At 44.5% G+C, this 21,236-nt stretch overlaps 1 protein-coding gene across 1 annotated transcript in view; it reads right to left on the reverse strand.

Annotated features, from left to right (window-relative positions):
- Positions 1–21,236, reverse strand: part of LOC126295216 (growth factor receptor-bound protein 14-like) — an 857,388-nt gene that overhangs the window by 465,993 nt on the left and 370,159 nt on the right. The window lies entirely within an intron of this gene.

Below are 21,236 nucleotides of genomic sequence, written 5' to 3' on the forward strand. Positions count from 1 at the left end.
TGAGAGGAAATGAACCAGTTAAGGCAACCCCGACTCAAAGGAAGGCCTCGCCGCTTGTTGGTGACGTCACGTCAGCTAGGCACGGCGAACGCAACGTCTGTGGCAGGCAGAAACGTAATGGTGGTGTCTCCCTCCCTGACACAGGAAAATGTGAAACTACTGGCGTTAGTCGTCCGACACACATTGTTCTAAGAGATTTCTGCAATCATTTAACTGTGCAATTCATTACACTTCTTAACAAATAGTGTTCTTCTGAACTTAAATTTCCACCTGTTTCAAGGATTGACGTCAAAAACAACTTCATAGTCCAGTAGGAACAGAATTCGTCCTTCTTTACCTTATTTGTAAATCTGAGGAAGTTACGTTTGTACTGGGTTGCTTTTACAGGAAACTGTGAACATATTGGTGCTCTTCTTTAGGTATCTTGGTTGACTGTGTGGTGAAGAGCAACTGAATGTTCATGAAAAATCTTGCGATTGTACACGTTGGGGGAAGGGGTGGGGGACAGGAGAAGAGGCGAAAGAGAGATACTTGTTTTATCAAATAAATATTTTTTTATCTTATAAAGTTTCTCCATTCAGTTGCAAGAGGAGAGTATTTATCTTTTCTAATGTGCATGTTTAAAAAAGTTTAAGCTCAGCAGTATTTTCGATGTATGAAGCTTTTTTGTTTCCTGTTTAGAATTCTTTTCGTATGAAAACAACTGTAATCTAATGACTGGTGACAGTTGGACATTTACACACGCAAATTACACTCCTGGAAATGGAAAAAAGAACACATTGACACCGGTGTGTCAGACCCACCATACTTGCTCCGGACACTGCGAGAGGGCTGTACAAGCAATGATCACACGCACGGCACAGCGGACACACCAGGAACCGCGGTGTTGGCCGTCGAATGGCGCTAGCTGCGCAGCATTTGTGCACCGCCGCCGTCAGTGTCAGCCAGTTTGCCGTGGCATACGGAGCTCCATCGCAGTCTTTAACACTGGTAGCATGCCGCGACAGCGTGGACGTGAACCATATGTGCAGTTGATGGACTTTGAGCGACGGCGTATAGTGGGCATGCGGGAGGCCGGGTGGACGTACCGCCGAATTGCTCAACACGTGGGGCGTGAGGTCTCCACAGTACATCGATGTTGTCGCCAGTGGTCGGTGGAAGGTACACGTGCCCGTCGACCTGGGACCGGACCGCAGCGACGCACGGATGCACGCCGAGACCGTAGGATCCTACGCAGTGCCGTAGGGGACCGCACCGCCACTTCCCAGCAAATTAGGGACACTGTTGCTCCTGGGGCATCGGCGAGGACCATTCGCAACCGTCTCCATGAAGCTGGGCTACGGTCCCGCACACCGTTAGGCCGTCTTCCGCTCACGCCCCAACATCGTGCAGCCCGCCTCCAGTGGTGTCGCGACAGGCGTGATTGGAGGGACGAATGGAGACGTGTCGTCTTCAGCGATGAGAGTCGCTTCTGCCTCGGTGCCAATGATGGTCGTATGCGTGTTTGGCGCCGTGCAGGTGAGCGCCACAATCAGGACTGCATACGACCGAGGCACACAGGGCCAACACCCGGCATCGTGGTGTGGGGAGCGATCTCCTACACTGGCCGTACACCTCTGGTGATCGGCGAGGGGACACTGAATAGTGCACGGTACATCGAAACCGTCATCGAACCAATCGTTCTACCATTCCTAGACCGGCAAGGGAACTTGCTGTTCCAACAGGACAATGCACGTCCGCATGTATCGCGTGCCACCCAACGTGCTCTAGAAGGTGTAAGTCAACTACCGTGGCCAGCAAGATCTCCGGATCTGTCCCCCATTGAGCATGTTTGGGACTGGATGAAGCGTCGTGTCACGCGGTCTGCACGTCCAGCACGAACGCTGGTCCAACTGAGGCGCCAGGTGGAAATGGCATGGCAAGCCGTTCCACAGGACTACATCCAGCATCTCTACGATCGTGTCCATGGGAGAATGGCAGCCTGCATTGCTGCGAAAGGTGGATATACACTGTACTAGTGCCGACATTGTGCATGCTCTGTTGCCTGTGTCTATGTGCCTGTGGTTCTGTCAGTGTGATCATGTGATGTATCTGACCCCAGGAATCTGTCAATAAAGTTTCCCCTTCCTGGGACAATGAATTCACGGTGTTCTTATTTCAATTTCCAGGAGTGTAGTTCACATTTCCAGTGGCGATGTTAAACGAAAATAAATAATGAAACGAGGCGGTTGGGGTAAGTTTCGATAGCAAAATGGATCAAGTAAATATAGTTTCTTGAATGTAAAATTTCCGAAACATGCGACGGGGCAAAGCATCTTCTCATATTAATCTACGTTTGTTTCGACAGGATTGAGTAATACAGAACTACGATCTTCATTTGTAGCTTTACGATAGTAAGACAATCTTTCATCTAAATAAAGCTGCAGAATCCAAAACAATACCAAACATTTTGTCCAAAAATTAAGAGATTTATAGTGATAAGCGCGCCGAGGCGTTTCTGCCTGCACCAGACCTGGCGTTCGCCGTGCCTAGCTGACGTGACGTCACCAGCAAGCGCCGGGGCCTTCCTTTGGGTCGGTGTCGGTTGAGGGCAGAATGAAGTAGCGTTGCACCTGCGGCATGAGCTGCGGCCAGCGTCATCAGGGAGGAAACTCCGCTAGTGAAAACTGCAGGCCCGGCCCACGCAGTCGCGCCTCGGCTCGGATTACGCTGTGCACACCGCAGCGCCAGGCAGACACGCGCCGCCTCCGGAAATACGCAGGCCACACACGCAGCGCGCGGAACTCCACACGGCAAATGACGTGGCCGACGAGTTGGAAAGGAATGGGTAGTGCCTTGAGAAGAGGCTTATACGGCGAGGAGCGGCAGAAAAACAACGGCAATGGGATGCAGGCGAATTACAGGGTGGCGCACGAAATGTGTTACCATTTCGTTTTTGAATATAAACTTTACTGTCAATACAATCTGAAACGAACATACACTACAATGAAGAGCCGTCCATGGACATTTGTTCTAACTCAGCACATGCTGAATGTGTCCACCGTTTCGTTTCCTAACTTCCTCCAAACGAACACTGAAGTTAGTGATTAGCCTACGATTCATGTCTTCCGTAATTTCACTGCAAGCCTGAAGAATAAGTCTTCTGAGTTCCATTAAATCACGTGGACGTTTCGGGAAAAATTTTTACTTTAGGTACCCCCAAAGAAAAAAGTCACACGGGTTGAGGTCTGGACTATTGGGGGGCCAATTTTGTCCGTCATTGAAGCGACCTGGAAACCTGAGTGAAATGATCCGCATGTCGAAATGCTCGTGTAAAAACTCCAACACAGTGTTTGCAGTATGTGGCCTTGCTCCATCTTGCGTGTTTTGAAGGGCAAGGCAGTAGCAAGAAGCTGTGGAATGAAGCTATTGCGAAGCATGCTCAAATAACACTCGCTGTTCACAGTTTCCTTAAAGAAAAAGGGTCCAATAAGTCCGTGACCGGAAATTGATGCCCACGCTGTAATCCTCGGAGCATAATGTTGTCGTCCGTGAAGCACTTGTGGGTTTTCAGAGCCCCAAAAGCGTACATTTTGTTTGTTAACCACACCGTCTAAATGAAAATGCGCCTCGCCTGAAAACCAAGCGCTGTTATGAGTTTCTTCCCTATCCTCCACCCACTGAGCAAACAGTAGCCTCTGCTGCTTGTGTTCTTCAGTGAGCTTCTGTGCACAGGTCATCTTGTATGGGTACATATGGAGGTCACTTTTAAGAATGTGTTGAACGGAGCCTCTGGATAATCCCCAAGTTTAACTGCTGCCTTTCTACACGATTTCCCGGGACTTTTCTGTACAGCAACTCGTACCGCTTCAATATTCTCCGGGGCGAACAAACAGGCTTAGGCCGAGGTCGCTTCGCTTCCAATACTGTTCCTTCCTGTACAAATTTATCGTACAACCTGTGGGTGGTCTTCTTGCAAGGGATCCATCGTGGGTTAAACTGTTGTCGAAAACGCCTCTGAGTCACAGCAAGGTTTTTCGTTTCACGAAAAAGTAACACAACTACCGATCCTTGCTGTGTCGTCAGTCTTCCATTGTCAGCCATTGCTGCTTACTAGTCTCCTAGCGGCAGTGTCGTGAATTACAAGTCATTTCGTAACTCATTTGTTTTCTCCAAGCTCTGCTGGTACTGCTGTAGAGATCCCAGCGGGATATCTAATGTGCGTCGTAACTTGTGAGAGAAACAATTGGTAACACATTTCGTGCGCCACCCTGTAAATCGGAATACGCTGATGGACAGGTGCAGTAATTCACGGCCAGCGAATAGATAAGATTTGCCGATGATATAGCTGTCCTAGCTGAAACTGAAGAAGATCTTGTAGTCCTACTGAATAGAATGTATAAAGTTATAGGGGAAGATAAAAGTAGGCTGTTTAGGTTTTTATGTAGCTAACGCCACGTAGTGCTCTGTATGAAAATCACTGACTATGCTGTGTGCAGTCTGTCGCTGGTTGGTATTGTTGGAATATTCGCTATTGTAGTGTTGGGCAGTTGGATGTGAACAGCGCGTAGCGTTGCGCAGTTGGAGGTGAGCCGCCAGCAGTGGTGGATGTGGGGAGAGAGGTGGCGGAGTTTTGAGACCGCATGATCTGGACGTGTGTCCATCAGAGACGGCAAATTTGTAATACTGGATATCATGAACTGATATATATACAGGGCGTTACAAAAAGGTACGGCCAAACCTTCAGGAAACATTTCTCACACACAAATAGAGAAAAAGATATTATGTGGACATATCTTAGAGCTCATTTTAGTTTCGTCAGTATGTACTGGACTTCCTCGATTCACCGCCATGATTTCATACGGGATACTCTACCTGTGCTGCTAGAACATGTGCCTCTACAAGTACGACACAACATGTGGTTCACGCACGATGGAGCTCCTGCACATTTCAGTCCAAGTGTTCGTACGCTTCTCGACAACAGATTCGGTGACCGATGAATTGGTACAGGCGGACCAATTCAGTGGCCTCCACGCTCTCCTGACCTCAACCCTCTTGACTTTCATTTATGGGGGCATCTGGAAGCTCTCGTCTACGCAACCCCGGTACCAAATGTAGAGACTCTTCGTGCTCGTATTGTGGACGGCTGTGATACAATACGCCATTCTCCAGGGCTGCATCAGCGCATCAGGGATCCCGTGCGACGGAGGGTGGATGCACGTATCGTCGCTAACGGAAGACATTTTCAACATTTCCTGTAACAAAGTGTTTGAAGTCACTCTGGTACGTTCTGTTGCTGTGTGTTTCCATTCCATGATTAATGTGATTTGAAGAGAAGTAATCAAATGAGTTGTATCATGGGAAGTAAGCGTTTCCGGACACATGTCCACATAACATATTTTCTTTCCATGTGTGTGGGGAATGTTGGCTGAAAGTTTGACCGTACCTTTTTGTAACACCCTGTATATATATGATAACTTTTGAACACTATTAAGGTAAAAACATTGTTTGTTCTGTATTAAAATCTTTCATTTGCTAACTATGCCTATCAGCAGTTAGTGCCTTCAGTAGTTTGAGTCTTTTATTTATCTGGCAGTATTGGCGCTCGCTGTATTGCAGTAGTTCGAGTAACGAAGAATTTTGTGAGGTAAGTGATTTGTGACAGGTATAGGTTAATGTTAGTCAGGTCCATTCTTTCGGGGGGATTATTGAAAGTCTGATTGCGTTGAGCTAAAAATATTGTATGTCAGTTTAGTGTTGATCAGAATAGGCAAAGAGGGGAATTTCTGAATACGTTCAGTTTTGCTCAGCTGTTTGAAAATCAAATAACGTAAGCGGTTTATCAGCACAGTAATACATTAATTTTTCTAAGGCGATCTTGTAAAGAATATAATATGAGAATTGATATAGCAAAAAAAAAGTAATGGCATGCGACAAAGAAGATCAAGTGAAAGTCCAAGTTCATGTAGGCAATGAACTGCCTGAGCAAGTTGATAAATTTACTTATCTGGGCAGTAATATTACCAGGGATCCAGGGATGGAAGGAGCAAAGCAGAAGCGAGAAGTAGAATTGCTCAAGCCAAGGCTACTTATAACATCTAAGAGCATCATCCTTGAAATCAGGAAAAGGTTTTTGAAATCATATGTGTGGAGTGTGGCATGCTATGTGTGTGAAACATGGACTCTCGGCACAGAGGAAGACCAGAAGCTAAATTCTTTTGAAATGTGGCGCTATAGACTGATGCTGAAAGTAAAATGTATCGACAAGGTCACAAACGTTCTGGAAAGAGCAGGCCAGAAGAGGAGCTTCTGGAGTTTCATTGTAAAAAGAAGAGTGCAATTTACAGGCCACCTATTAAGACACAAAGAACTCCTGAACACAATCATAGAGGGGCATGTCGAGGGAAAAAGACCAAGAGGAAAACCACGGCGGGGGTACATGGATCAAATCATGAAAGAAATGAAGAGAAAAGCTGAAAGACGCACAGAATGGAGACAAGCTGCCATTGTAGCTCTTGCAAAACCAATCCTTTGATTGACCACTACAGAAGAAGAAGATGCTGATGGAATTAGATTACGAAATGAGAAGCTAAAGATGGTCGCTGAAGTTTGTTATTTGCGCAAGAAACTAACTGACAGTGGTCAGAAGCAGGGAGTACATGAGATGTACACTGTTAACTGCAACGAAAGTGTTTTTGAAATGAAGAAATATCTTAATATCGAATATAAATCAAATTCTGTCAAATGTCTTCTGAGGGTACCAGTAAATCACGCAGTCTTTACATAATCGAATTTCCATATATAATAGGGCTTCAGGGCTTTTTTAACATAGTGGTGACGAATAAGGTGAAAACTAACTGGGTAAAGGAAACCATGGAAGACCTTAAAAATCAAAACATCTCCACAGAAAAAATATCAAACAGAGGAAAATACAGAGAAAAAATCAACAAACAGAAATTCGAAGAAACACCAAAAGAGAAGAAAGCAGGAAAGAAGTGGACAGAAGAGAGGAAGAAGAAGCACAGTGAATTTATGAGAGGTTTTTGGGAAGAGAAAAGAAAGAGACAGAAAAACGTGCCATGAATTTGAAATGTACCAATTTATGTACCATATTGTCATTGTGAATATTGATTGTGTTTTAACGCTCTCCTCAATGGGGAATTAACGATAATAATAATAATAATAATAATAATAGGGCTTCAGACTCTGATTTGTTTAGAAATGGGCTGGTGTGTTAATACGAGGGTAATATGGGTTGTTGTAGTTGTTGTGGTCTTCAGTCCTGAGACTGGTTTGATGCAGCTCTCCATGCTACTCTATCCTGTGCAAGCTTCTTCATCTCCCAGTAGCTACTGCAACCTATATCCTTCTGAATCTGCTTAGTGTATTCATCTCTTGGTCTCCCTCTACGGTTTTTACCCTCCACGCTGCCCTCCAATACTAAATTGGTGATCCCTTGATGCCTCAGAACATGTCCTACCAACTGGTCCCTTCTTCTGGTCAAGTTGTGCCACAAACTCCTCTTCTCCCCAATCCTATTCAATACCTTCTCATTAGTTATGTGATCTACCCATCTAATCTTCAGCATTCTTCTGTAGCACGTCATTTCGAAAGCTTCTATTCCATTCTTGTCTAAACTATTTATCGTCCATGTTTCACTTCCATACATGGCTACAGTCCACACAAATACTTTCAGAAACGATTTCCTGGCACTTAAATCTATACTCCATGTTAACAAATTGCTCTTCTTCAGAAACGCTTTCCTTGCCATTGCCAGTTTACATTTTATATCCTCTCTACTTCTACCATCATCAGTTATTTTGCTCCCCAAGTAGCAAAATTGCTTCATTACTTTAGTGTCTCATTTCCTGATCCAATTCCTTCACAATCACTCGACTTAATTCAACTACACTCCATTATCCTCGTTTTGCTTTAGTTGATGTTCATTTTATATCCTCCTTTCAAGACACTATCCATTCCGTTCAACTGCTCTTCCAAGTCCTTTGCTCTTTCGGACAGCATTACAATGTCATCGGCGAACCCCAAAGTTTTAATTTCTTCTCCATGGAATTTAATACCTACTCCAAATTTTTCTTTTATTTCCTTCACAGCTTGCTCAATACACAGATTGAATAACATCGGGGAGAGGCTACAACCCAGTCTCACTCCCAAAAGTGAGATCTCCTATTTTTTATAAGTACATAGACCTCTTTATTTGTACAACGGTTTACATCAGTTTACAGCTCGAACATTTACCTATTTTCCGACATAATCACCATTTGTGTCGATGCATTTTTGTAGTCGCTGATGCAGTTTTTGTATGCCCATGTCATACCAGCTCGCCGCCATGCTGTTCAGAAAGTTATGAACCTCTTCTTCCACCTCGTCGTCGGAGTTGAATCGCTGTGACCGCAATTAACGCTGACAGGTACAGTAAGACTCTGGAAAAACTCAAACGGGCAATTCAGAAGCGGGGAAGAGGAATGTTGAGCAAGGTCGTACACATTCTCCGTGACAACGCTCGCCCACACGTCGCTCGGCAAACCGTTGCTCTCCTGCAACAGTTTCAGTGGAACATAATCACTCACCCACCCTATACCCCTGACTTGGCGACCAGTGACTATCACCTGTTCCCTAGGTTAAAAGAACATTTAACCGGAAAGCGATTCAGCTCCGACGACGAGGTGAAAAAGAGGTTGATAACTTTCTGAACAGCATGGCGGCGAGCTGGTATGACATGGGCATACAAAAACTGCCACAGCATCTACCAAAATGCATCGACAGAAATGGTAATTATGTCGAAAGATAGCTAAAAGTTCAAGCTGTAAACCGATGTGAAACATTGTAGAAATAAACAGGTCTAAGTACTTACAAAAAATAGGAGACCTTACTTTTGCGACTACGCTCGTATTAAGCACGTAAGAGAAAAAAGCGTAGAAAAAGTTTGAAACTGTTCAAAGTTCGTTGGAATCGCTATGTACTTTCATTATGAAACACTGGGTGAGTATAACATAGAGGATTCTCGTTGCGGCGGGATCTTCTCCTGAAATTTCTCTCCAACTTTCTCCTCCGAATGCGAAAATAATTTGTTGCCGCCCACCTACATAGGAAAAAACTATTATCATAGTGAAATAAGGAATATCAGAGCTCGCACGGATGATATAGGCGTTTGCTTCTTCCGCACGTTGTTCGAGAGTGGAATTTCATCACTTACTACACTTCTGGGGTTCATGTAATAGAACTTCAGCACCAGGGCCGACGTTTTTAATTTATTACATTTTTTTGTAGCAACTCTATTCGTAAGACATTCTGCTGCCGTACCCAGACATACTACTGAATGTGCATGGAAATCTGTATCATTGTCCGACACACGTTCTACGGCATGCGAGTAAAAAATAGGTTTTTTTTCTTAAACAGAGAAGAAGTTATTCAGTCTGAAGTCATCCAGTGTTTGAATATGTGAGAACTTTGCGACTTCCATCAAACGTTAAACGTGCCGTTGTATACACGGGAATTCGACTGTTTAAACAATCGTGGTGGGAAGCGGCAGTTGTTAAGTAGAAAATATTGCGGCAGATCTTAAGACAACAGGCGCTCAAATACACACGAAATTCATCGCATTTCGAACCCAGTGTGGGCATGAAATTAATAAAATGTGTCTTGAGAACTTAAATTTTTATTCCTCTCTATCCATTTCTTCCCTTTCATGTCCCTCGACTCTTATAGGGACATTAAAGGAAAGCTGTGGTTGGAAAGGGAGTAAGGCAGGGTTGTAGATGTTGTGTACGTAGTTCTGTGTTTCCCACTAGAGCGCGCCCCGCTAAGCACAACACCGCAGGCGCAGCGCTCGTCCGTCTCCGCACTGCGAGATGGCGCTGCCTTAGAGACGGACCAAATTCTGCTTCCGCCGATCCGCATACTAATATGTAACGCAGCCAATGAGATTGCTGCTAACATGGAACCTTTTCTCCTCACGGATCACACTCACGCAGTGATACCTGAACACGCGAGGTATTATAACGAGTAGAGATGGGCAAACTGAAACACGTAACTGTTTCGAAACAAGTGAAACAGTACAATGCAATGTTTCGATACGCTGTTTCGAAACAGTGAAACAGTTTGTGTTTTGTAATGTAATGAACCTACACATTTTATCATCTACTCTGTAAGGATGCCCATGTAAACACATATGAGTTGCGGGAGCGCTAATCGTATCGCAGAAAGCATGAAACTATCACTTAGGCGTCTTGACAGTTTCGTATTTCCTGCAGCAAATGCGCTGCTTCCGTGTCGTGTGACTTTCATACTTTTCAATTGGCTGAGGACAGCCACAGCTAAAGACAGAAGAGCCACCACGAACGAAACTGGAGGTGGGAGCAAACTGCAGAAACAACGGATATGCTACTGGGATTCCCACATTCCGTTAGTATGGGTAATATACCCATCCTGCTAATTTGCATGTACACAAGTGGAATCATCGTGGATAATAGGCACAGTGACTATAGACTCACAAATAACGCCAAATAAGTCGAATAAATAACAAAATATAACAGAAAAAAATTTTGTCTTTCAAGGTGTTTCGAACAGTTACTATACATTCACGATGCTCCCCAGCACTTCCCGTTCACCATGACACTATCAGTGATATGTCAAACACATTGCTTCCAATTATACCTGCATCAAATTAATGTATGTGTCTAATAACTGTCACTCTACGTCTTTTTTTATTCAAAATGTTGTAGGCTTACTTGCGTTTCTTAATGTGATTACTGTACATGAACAGAGAAGCGTATGTTATGAAAAAGTGTAATTTAACTGAATTATTTACACATATTTATTATTTTGAATGTGCATACTATGCGTTGTTTTATTGTTTGGTTAGTGTTTATATTCCCGCGCCCGGGTTCCCGGGTTCGATTCCCGGCGGGGTCAGGGATTTTCTCTGCCTCGTGATGGCTGGGTGTTGTGTGTCGTCCTTAGGCTAGTGTTAGTGTTTATGAAGCAGATGTTACTCCATTTCGTAATAGGACAGTCAGCTAGAAACGAAGCTTTATTTTCGGATATCTTAAGCTTCATGCTATTGCTTGTCAAGAAGATTTCGACACTCTTGAAAGTGTTTCACGAAGTGGTACGTTGTGTTTCAGTACCTTTGCCGAGCCCGAATCTCGTCCGACACAGAGCGGAATGAATCATCACTGTTTCGATACAATTAGTCCGTTCCAAGCACATGTGGACTGAAAAAGCCTTACTTTGAGACAACGATACAGTTTCTGTGTCTGGCTCGAGATAGAATCTGGCCCGGTTGTCCGAGACAGGGGCGGAGTGAAACACCACTGTTTCGAAACAGTGGACCACAGCCGTTCCGAAACACTGGAACAGTTCCACGTATCGATACACTGTATCGAAACATAGAAACAGTGGTCAATTCTAGTACAGACTAGAGTGGTGCAAGGCTCAATGTTTGACCGGACACGGCTCGCCAGTTAGACGTGGGGACCGAGTCGCTCGTGTCTGGCCCCATACGACTCTGCTGGGTCACGTACTCGCCCCATGTCTGCTGTCCGGACACCGGACACGCGGATAACCGAGCATGACCGGTCACCGCTGACGTCTCACCTCGCCTCGCCCCGGCTCGTCGCACTGTGCTGTACAAATCCAACGCCTCTCTCTCTCTCTCTCTCTCTCTCTCTCTCTCTCTCTCTCTCTCACACACACACACACACACACACACACACACACACATACATGCCCGCATTTCGTGGTCGTACGGTAGCGTTCTCGCTTCCCACGCCCGGGTTCCCGGGTTCCATTCCCGGCGGGGTCAGGGATTTTATCTGCCTCTTGATGGCTGGGTGTTGTGTGATGTCCTTAGGTTAGTTAGGTTTAAGTAGTTCTAAGTTCTAGGGGACTGATGATTTAAGATGTTAAGTCCCATAGTGCTCAGAGCCATTTGAACCATCTCTCTCTCTCTCTCACACACACAATGTATTTATATTTGTCTCTCTCTCTCTTTTAATACAAAAGTAATGTTTCCAAGAACGGGTACGTCGTACAGCTAAATTCATAAAGCACTTGGAAAGTAAAATGATATCTCAATACAATCGCGAACAGAAGACGAGTCTCATTTCCAAGCAGAAGATATATTTTTCCTTTCATTAATAGGAAACATTAAATAACTACTGTCCCTGTTATCTACAAGACAACCATCTTCATAAAGACAGCACTGTCCCTGTAATCTAGAAGACAACCATCTTCATAAGGACAGCAAACAAACAACATTTAACATATACAGACGTAACTTGTCATACTTTTGACTTGTTCGCACCAGAATCAAAATTATAGTTATTGTTGATCAACACTAAATTACAAACGAGGTCCGGATTTAATTGGCTGCAGCGATTTCTTAGTAACGTGCCGGCTTTACTAAAGCATCTTCCACTTGGTGAGCTCGTTGCTGGGTTACATAAAATACGTCTTGCAACTACAGCCAGGCCTCCCAGGTCTGTTTCATGTCTGCTCTACCACTTTAAGATGTCATCATCATCTCCGGAGTGCATTAAAATGTACAGATCTACTTCATCTGCTGCGGATGATCTGTTGTTAATCCATTCCTTGAAACGATCTCTCTTTCTGGGCGGTGATGACACAGTACTTGAAGGATCTATGATATGGCCGTGCGGTTCTAGTCGCTTCAGTCTGGAACCGCGTGACCGCTACGGTCGCAGGTTCGAATCCTGCCTCGGGCATGGATGTGTGTGGTGTCCTTAGGTTAGTTAGGTTTAAGCAGTTCTAGGGGACTGATGACCACAGATGTTAAGTCCCATAGTGCTCAGAGCCATTTGGATCTATGATAATAAACAAAAGAGACAAGTAATGCAGAACTGATGTTGAAATCGCCGGCCGGAGTGGCCGTGCGGTTCTAGGCGCTACAGTCTGGAGCCGAGCGAACACTACGGTCGCAGGTTCGAATCCTGCCTCGGGCATGGATGTGTGTGGTGTCCTTAGGTTAGTTAGGTTTAAGTAGTTCTAAGTTCTAGGGGACTGATGATCTCAGATGTTAAGTCCCACAGTGTTCAGAGCCATTTGGATCTATGATAATAAACAAAAGAGACAAGTAATGCAAAACTGACGTCGAAATCGCCGGCCGGAGTGGCCGTGCGGTTCTAGGCGCTACAGTCTGGAGCCGAGCGAACACTACGGTCGCAGGTTCGAATCCTGCCTCGGGCATGGATGTGTGTGGTGTCCTTAGGTTAGTTAGCTTTAAGTAGTTCTAGGGGACTGATGACCACAGATGTTAAGTCCCATAGTGCTCAGAGCCATTTTTTGACGTCGAAATCATCGAAACGTTTCCGTAAATACGAGGTATTTTACGTTAATGAAATATTATACGAATTATAACATTCCCGTTTCTCTATAATACAAAAACCACTTATTATGCAAAAACGATTATAATAATGATCGCATGTTGTACCTGCGATAGTAACACACATTTGTCGCACATTGCTAACAATTTCCTAGTTTTCATTTATTTCAATCACATTAAGATCACGGAAATACGCCAAAGAAACGTAGCAATTTTATGTCTGGAAGTGACCACAATCTTCTCACAAACGAAAGTCAAAGCTCTAATTTTAATACTTTGTACCTCCCGTTAAAAAATACATACGTTACTACACATATATTACGCTAGTCAATTATATGTCTATCGCGTATCATAATCAAACAGTGCTTTTAACTGCAGTAATTTTCACCTGGCAGTCTGTGTCACCTGCAAATTTGTTGCAGTTTGTGAAACCAAAGAAGAACTAACTGTGGCCTCTTTAAATGATCTCAGAAAATGCGCAATTTTTCCTGCAAGCTCATTATCATATCCTTACAATCTGTAAGCGGAGTCCGGCCGGCCGCTGTGACCGAGCGGTTCTAGGCGCTTCAGTCCAGAACCGCGGGACTGCTTCGGTCGCAGGTTCGAATCCTGCCTCGGGCATGGATGTGTGTGATGTCATTACGTTAGTTAGGTTTAAGTAGTTCTAAGTTCTAGGGGACTAGTGACCTCAGATGTTAAGTCCCATAGCGCTCAGAGCCATCTGTCACGTTAACTTCTCCATAATGCGCACCTAGATGTATCAATTCTTGGCCTACTTCTCTGAAACCTTCACCGGAAACAACATTAAAAGGTCTCATATCTTTAGCACACATTGCAACACACTTTGCTCTAATACTATTTTTTATTACAGTCGGTATCCCTGAAGGTGCTGTATCTTTGTTGAGGTTTCCTGCAACTGTGTTTCGTTAAATGAATGGTTCCCGACTGGAAACACACCAATGTGGAGCAGTTTATGCACGATACGTACCCAGTAGACGCACTGTTTTCGTCTTCAACCAACAGAAATGTACTCCATACTTGGCTTTTTAGACCTTCCCGTCTCTTCAATGTATAAACATTGGTTTCAATCTTATGTCTTACTGCACTGGCTTCCTCGCGCTGCATGATAACAGAGAGAGACAGACCACGAATGAGAAGCCCGTACTGGCTGGAGTCTCACACAGATAATGACACGTGTAATGTGTCTGAAGTTGCGTGCTACGTATTCGGTCACGTCATCTACGCTCGGTCACAATTATTCGTGCGGGCAGCCTATCCAGTTAGGGTGCGCTCGCCCCATCTCGTATTTCGTCCTCGCTTACTCGGTCATGCAAGACCTCCTATTAGTCAGTCTGCATTTATCTGCACCAGTCTGTACCAGTCCGCTTTAGTCTGTACCAGTCTATAGTCAAGTTACAGTTTACGCCTGATAAGATTACCATATTCCTGTACATAGCCATGAACACAAATGTATAGACACTTTGTCAAGTATCACAGATAAGTGAGAATAAGATTAACGTACCAAGACCTAATGAACTTCAGATTGTCAATTGTAAACAGCATCCAGAATCAAGTTACGTAATGTCTATGCTTTTCATTATTTTAATAAATGTGTGTGAAAATTAATCAAGTTCTGTTTAAAGTTGGTCACCGTCAATCTGCTACTCTAAGCGTGCAAGTGGCATCTCTATCGTCTGACCTAACGGCAGAAGATAAACACGCCACGATAAGACCACGAGACATATTGCTGGCACTCGCCTACTTCGTTAGAGCGACAAGTCAAATAATCTGATGGTGTGTGTACCGAAGGTCTTACAGTACGCACACCACAGTAGCCTATCCCCGATGTTATTCAATTTCTATATTGAGCAAGCAGTAAATGAAACAAAAGAAAAATTCAGAGTAGTTATTAAAATCCACGCACAAGAAATAAAAACTTTGGGGTTCGCCGATGACATTGTAACTCTGTCAGAGACAGCAAAGGACCTGGAAGAGCAGCTGAACGGAATGGACAGTGTCTTGAAAGGAGGATATAAGATGAACATCAGCAAAAGTAAAACGAGGATAATGGAATGTAGCAGAATTAAATCGGGTGATGCTGAGGGTATTAGATTAGGAAATGAGACGCTTAAAGTAGTAAATGAGTTTTGCTATTTGAGGAGAAAAATAATTGATGATGGTAGAAGTAGAGAGGATATAAAATGTAGACTCGCAGTGGCAAGGAAAGCGTCTCTGAAGAAGTGAAATTTGTTGACATAGAGTATAAATTTAAGTGTCAGGAAGTCGTTTCTGAAAGTATTTGTATGGAGTGTAGCCATGTACGGAATTGAAACGTGGACGATAAATACTTTGGACAAGAAGAGAATAAAAGCTTTTGAAATGTGGTGCTACAGAAGAATGCTGAAGATTAAATGGATAGATCACATAACTAATGAGGAGGTATGAACAGGATTGGGGAGAAGAGGAGTTTTTGGCACAACTTGACAAGAAGAAGGGATCGGTTGGTAGGATGTGTTTTGAGGCATCAAGGGATCACCAATTTAGTACTGGCGGGCAGCGTGGAGGGTAAAAATCGTAAAGGGAGACCAAGAGATGAATACACTAAACAGATTCAGAAGGATGTAGGCTACAGTAGGTACTGGGAGATGAAGAGGCTTGCACAGGATAGAGTAGCGTGGAGAGCTGCATCAAACCAGTCTCAGGACTGAAGACCACAACAACAACATACATTATTCCGTGGTTTATTAAGTTTTCAAATCTATACTGACTTTTTTATCACCCGGTATATATGCAGGGTGGTCCATTGATAGTGAGCCGGCCAAATATCTCACGAAATAAGTATCAAACGAAAAAACTACAAAGAACGAGACTCGTCTAGCTTGAAGGGAAAAACCAGATGGCGCTATGGTTGGCCCGCTGGATGGCGCTGCTATAGGTCAAACGGATATCAACTGCGTTTTTTAAAATAGGAACCCCCATTTTTTATTACATATTCGTGTAGTACGTAAAGAAATATGAATGTTTTAGTTGGACCACTTTGTTCGCTTTGTGACAGATGGCCCTCTAATAGTCACAAACGTACAAGTACGTGGTAACACGTAACATTCCGCCAGTGCGGACGGTATTTGCTTCGTGATACATTACCCGTGTTAAATGGACCGTTTACCTATTGCGGAAAAGGTACATATCGTGTTCTGATGTATGGCTATTGTGATCAAAATGCCCAACGGGCGTGTGCTATGTATGCTGCTCGGTATCCTGGACGACATCATCCAAGTGTCCGGACCGTTCGCCGGATAGTTACGTTATCTAAGGAAACAGGAAGTGTTCAGCCATACGTGAAACGTCAACCACGACCTGCAACAAATGATGATGCCCAAGTAGGTGTTTTAGCTGCTGTCGCGGCTAATCCGCACATCAGTAGGAGACAAACTGCGTGAGAATTGGTAATCTCAAAAACGTCGGTGTTGAGAATGCTGCATCAATATCGATTGCACCCGTACCATATTTCTATGCACCAGGAATTGCATGGCGACTAATTCGAACCTTGTGTACAGTTCTGCCACTGGGCACAAGAGAAATTACGGGACGATGACAGATTTTTTGCACGCGTTCTATTTAGCGACGAAGCGTCATTCACCAACAGCGGTAACGCAAACCGGCATAATATGCACTGTTGGGCGACGGAAAATCCACGATGGCTGCGACAAGTGGAACATCAGCGACCTTGGCGGGATAATGTATGGTGCGGCATTATGGCAGGAAGGATAACGCACCCCCATTTTATCGATGGCAATCTAAACGGTGCAATGTTTGCTGATTTCCTACGTTAATGTTCTACCGATGTTACTACAAGTTGTTTCACTATATGACAGGATGGCGATGTACTTCCAACATGATGGATGTCCGGCACATAGCTCGCGTGCGGTTGAAGCGGTACTGAATAGCATATTTCATGACAGGTGTATTGGACGTCGTAGCACGCTCACCGGATCTGACGTCCCCAGATTTCTTTCTGTAGGAAAAGTAGAAGGATATTTGCTTTCGTGATCCACCGACAACACATGACAACATGCGTCAGCGCATTGTCAATGCATGTGCGAACACCACGGAAGGCGAACTACTCGCTGTTGAGAGGAATCTCGTTACACGTATTCCCAAATGCACTGAGGTTGACGGACATCGTTTTGAGCATTTATTGGATTAATGTGGTATTTACAGGTAATCACGCTGTAACAGCATGCGTTCTCAGAAATGATAAGTTCACAAAGGTACATGTATCACACTCGAACAACCGAAATAAAATGTTCAAGCGTAGGTACGTTCTGTATTTTAATTTAAATAACCTACCTGTTACCAACTGTTCGTGTATAATTGTGAGCCATATGTTTGCGACTATTACAGCGCTATCTACCACAAAGCGAAAAAAGTGGTTCAACTGAAACATTCATATATCTTTACGTACTACACAAATATGTAATAAAAATGGGGGTTCCTATTTTAAAAAACGCCGTTGATATACGTTTGACCTACGGCAGAGCCATCTAGCGGGCCAAACATAGCGAGATATCTTTATATATATATATATATATATATATATATATATATATATATATATATATATATATATATATATACTCCTGGAAATGGAAAAAGGAACAATGATCACACGCATCACGGCATCATGGTGTGGGGAGCGATCTCCTACACTGGCCGTACACCTCTGGTGATCGTCGAGGGGACACTGAATAGTGCACGGTACATCCAAACCGTCATCGAACCCATCGTTCTACCATTCCTAGACCGGCAAGGGAACTTGCTGTTCCAACAGGACAATGCACGTCCGCATGTATCCCGTGCCACCCAACGTGCTCTAGAAGATGTAAGTCAACTACCCTGGCCAGCAAGATCTCCGGATCTGTCCCCCATTGAGCATGTTTGGGACTGGATGAAGCGTCGTCTCACGCGGTCTGCACGTCCAGCACGAACGCTGGTCCAACTGAGGCGCCAGGTGGAAATGGCATGGCAAGCCGTTCCACAGGACTACATCCAGCATCTCTACGATCGTCTCCATGGGAGAATAGCAGCCTGCATTGCTGCGAAAGGTGGATATACACTGTACTAGTGCCGACATTGTGCATGCTCTATTGCGTGTGTCTATGTGCCTGTGGTTCTGTCAGAGTGATCATGTGATGTATCTGACCCCAGGAATGTGTCAATAAAGTTTCCCCTTCCTGGGACAATGAATTCACGGTGTGTCCAAAGAGTGGCATGGTGTGACAAATGGTTTCACTTTATTGTTTATTCGCATGCAAATGAGCTTGGGCTCTCTGTGGATCCTTGAGTCCTTTAAGGGTGTTGGTTAGGTAGTCGTACAAATGATGGACAGTAACTGCACCGAATAACTGAAGATTCTATCATCTTTGATGGTCCTGAAGGGGGTGGGGTGGTGCAACAGTGGCTCGAGGCACCTTGTATTCGTGCCAGTGTCGTGGTAGGGCCCTGCCTACATTAGCATGTTGGCGGACATTTTCCCGATGCTCGTCTAATTTGTGAAAAAGACGAGTTGCGTGGTCTTTTATCTTCTGAGCGACGTATTTTTCTCTAGTCAGCTTGTGTTTTTATCTCGTCCTGACCCACCGTGGGGCGCCTAGGCTTCACTTGAAACACCTGTTTTCTAGTGGTCACAGGTTGTTCAAATGTCTCTGAGCACTATGGGACTCAACTTCTGAGGTCATCAGTGCCCTAGAACGTAGAACTACTTAAACCTAACTAACCTAAGGACATCACACACATCCATGCCCGAGGCAGGATTCGAACCTGCGACCGTAGCGGTCGCGCGGTTCCATACTGAAGCGCCTAGAACCGCTCGGCCACCCCGGCCAGCCACATGTTGTTCCCAAAGAAGTCGAGCAGGGAGGGTTGTATCGCTGCTCCATAAGTTTTAATTTCGTTGACGGGTTTACATTTCTGCTCGTGAAAAACGTCGTGAGTGCCCGGATCATCTTCATAGTATTCGGTTTTCTATCTTGCATGTCTGGGGTAAAAGTCATCCCTTTATCCAGTATCACTGCCAGGTATTTCGTCACCGTAGACTAGGGTTTTGGATTGGCTGTCCATTGATGGCACGTTGCGTCTTCATTTCCGGCCCATCTTCGCAAACAGTATTGCTACAGTTTTCGTAGGGTTTAGGGCGATTTTATTGTTCTTTGCCCATTGTTCGGTGACGACAAGTTGTTCGAAGGAAATTAGAATTATATATTAATACCGTCAGCTGCTGACGGGCGTTGATATATATCAATGGGGACAGGTGAAAATGTGAGCCCCGGTTGAGACTCGAACCGAGGTTCTCCTGCTTACATGGCAGAAGCTCTATCCATCTGAGCCACCGAGGACACAGAGGATAGCGCGACTGCAGGGTCTATCTCGCGCACGCCTCTCGCGAGACCGACATTGTCACCTTACATGTCCACACGCTACATTCGTAGTGTTCCACCCCAACACACTCATCATTCGTGGAAGACATTCTTACCAAGTCCCGCAAGAGTTTGGGAACATGTGTGCATCCGCACGGAAGAGTAAGGTCGTGGCAGGTATTGCCAGAACTATACACTTATATTGGAAAATTGCGCAGGTCGCACCAGTGTTTAAGAAGGGTAGTAGGAGTAATCCATTGAAGTACAGACCTATATCATTGACTTCAGTTTGCAGTAGGGTTTTGGAGCATATACTGTATTCAAACATTATGAATCACCTCGAAGGGAATGATCTATTGATACGTAATCAGCATGGCTACAGAAAACATCATTCTTGGGCAATGCAGCTAGCTCATCATTTGCGCGAAGTAATGGCCGCTATCGACGGGGGATCTCAAGTTGATTCCGTATCTCTAGATTTCCGGAAAGCTTTTGAAACCGTTCCTCACAAGCGACTTCTAATCAAGCTGCGGGCCTATGGAGTATCGTCTCAGTTGTGCGACTGGATTCGTGATTTCCTGTCAGGAAGGTCGCAGTTCTTAGTAATAGTCAGCAAATCATCGAGTAAAACTGAAGTGATATCAGGTGTTCCCCAGGGAAGCGTCCTGGGACCTCTGCTGTTCCTGATCTATATGAATGGCCTGGGTGACAATCTGAGCAGTTCTCTTAGGTTGTTCGCAGATGATGCTGTAATTTACCGTCTAGTGAGGTCATCCGAAGACCAGTATCAGTTGCAAAGCGATTTAGAAAAGATTGCTGTATGGTGTGTCAGGTGGCAGTTGACGCTAAATAACGAAAAGTGTGAGATGATCCACATGAGTTCCAAAAGAAATCGGTTGGAATTCGATTACTCGATAAATAGTACAATTCTCAAGGCTGTCAATTCAACTAAGTACCTGGGTGTTAAAATTACGAACAACTTCAGTTGGAAAGACCACATAGATAATATTGTGGGGAAGGCGAGCCAAAGGTTGCGTTTCATTGGCAGGACACTTAGAAGATGCAACAAGTCCACCAAAGAGACAGCTTACACTACACTCGTTCGTCCTCTGTTAGAATATTGCTGCACGGTGTGGGATCCTTACCAGGTGGGATTGACGGAGGACATCGAAAGGGTGCAAAACAGGGCAGATAGTTTTTTGTGTTATCACGTAATAGGGGAGAGACTGTGGCAGATAAGATATGCGAGTTGGGATGGAAGTCATTAAAGCAAAGACGTTTTTCGTCACGGCGAGATCTGTTTACGAAATTTCAGTCACTAAATTTCTCTTCCAAATGCGAAAACATTTTGTTGAGCCCAACCTACATAGGTAGGAATGATCATCAGAATAAAATAAGAGAAATCAGAGGTTGAACAGAAAGGTTTAGGTGTTAGTTTTTGCCGCGCACTGTTCGGGAGTGGAATGGTAGAGAGATAG

The sequence above is a fragment of the Schistocerca gregaria genome, chromosome 11 (genome assembly GCF_023897955.1).
Source record: "Schistocerca gregaria isolate iqSchGreg1 chromosome 11, iqSchGreg1.2, whole genome shotgun sequence".
NCBI lineage: Eukaryota > Metazoa > Arthropoda > Insecta > Orthoptera > Acrididae > Schistocerca > Schistocerca gregaria.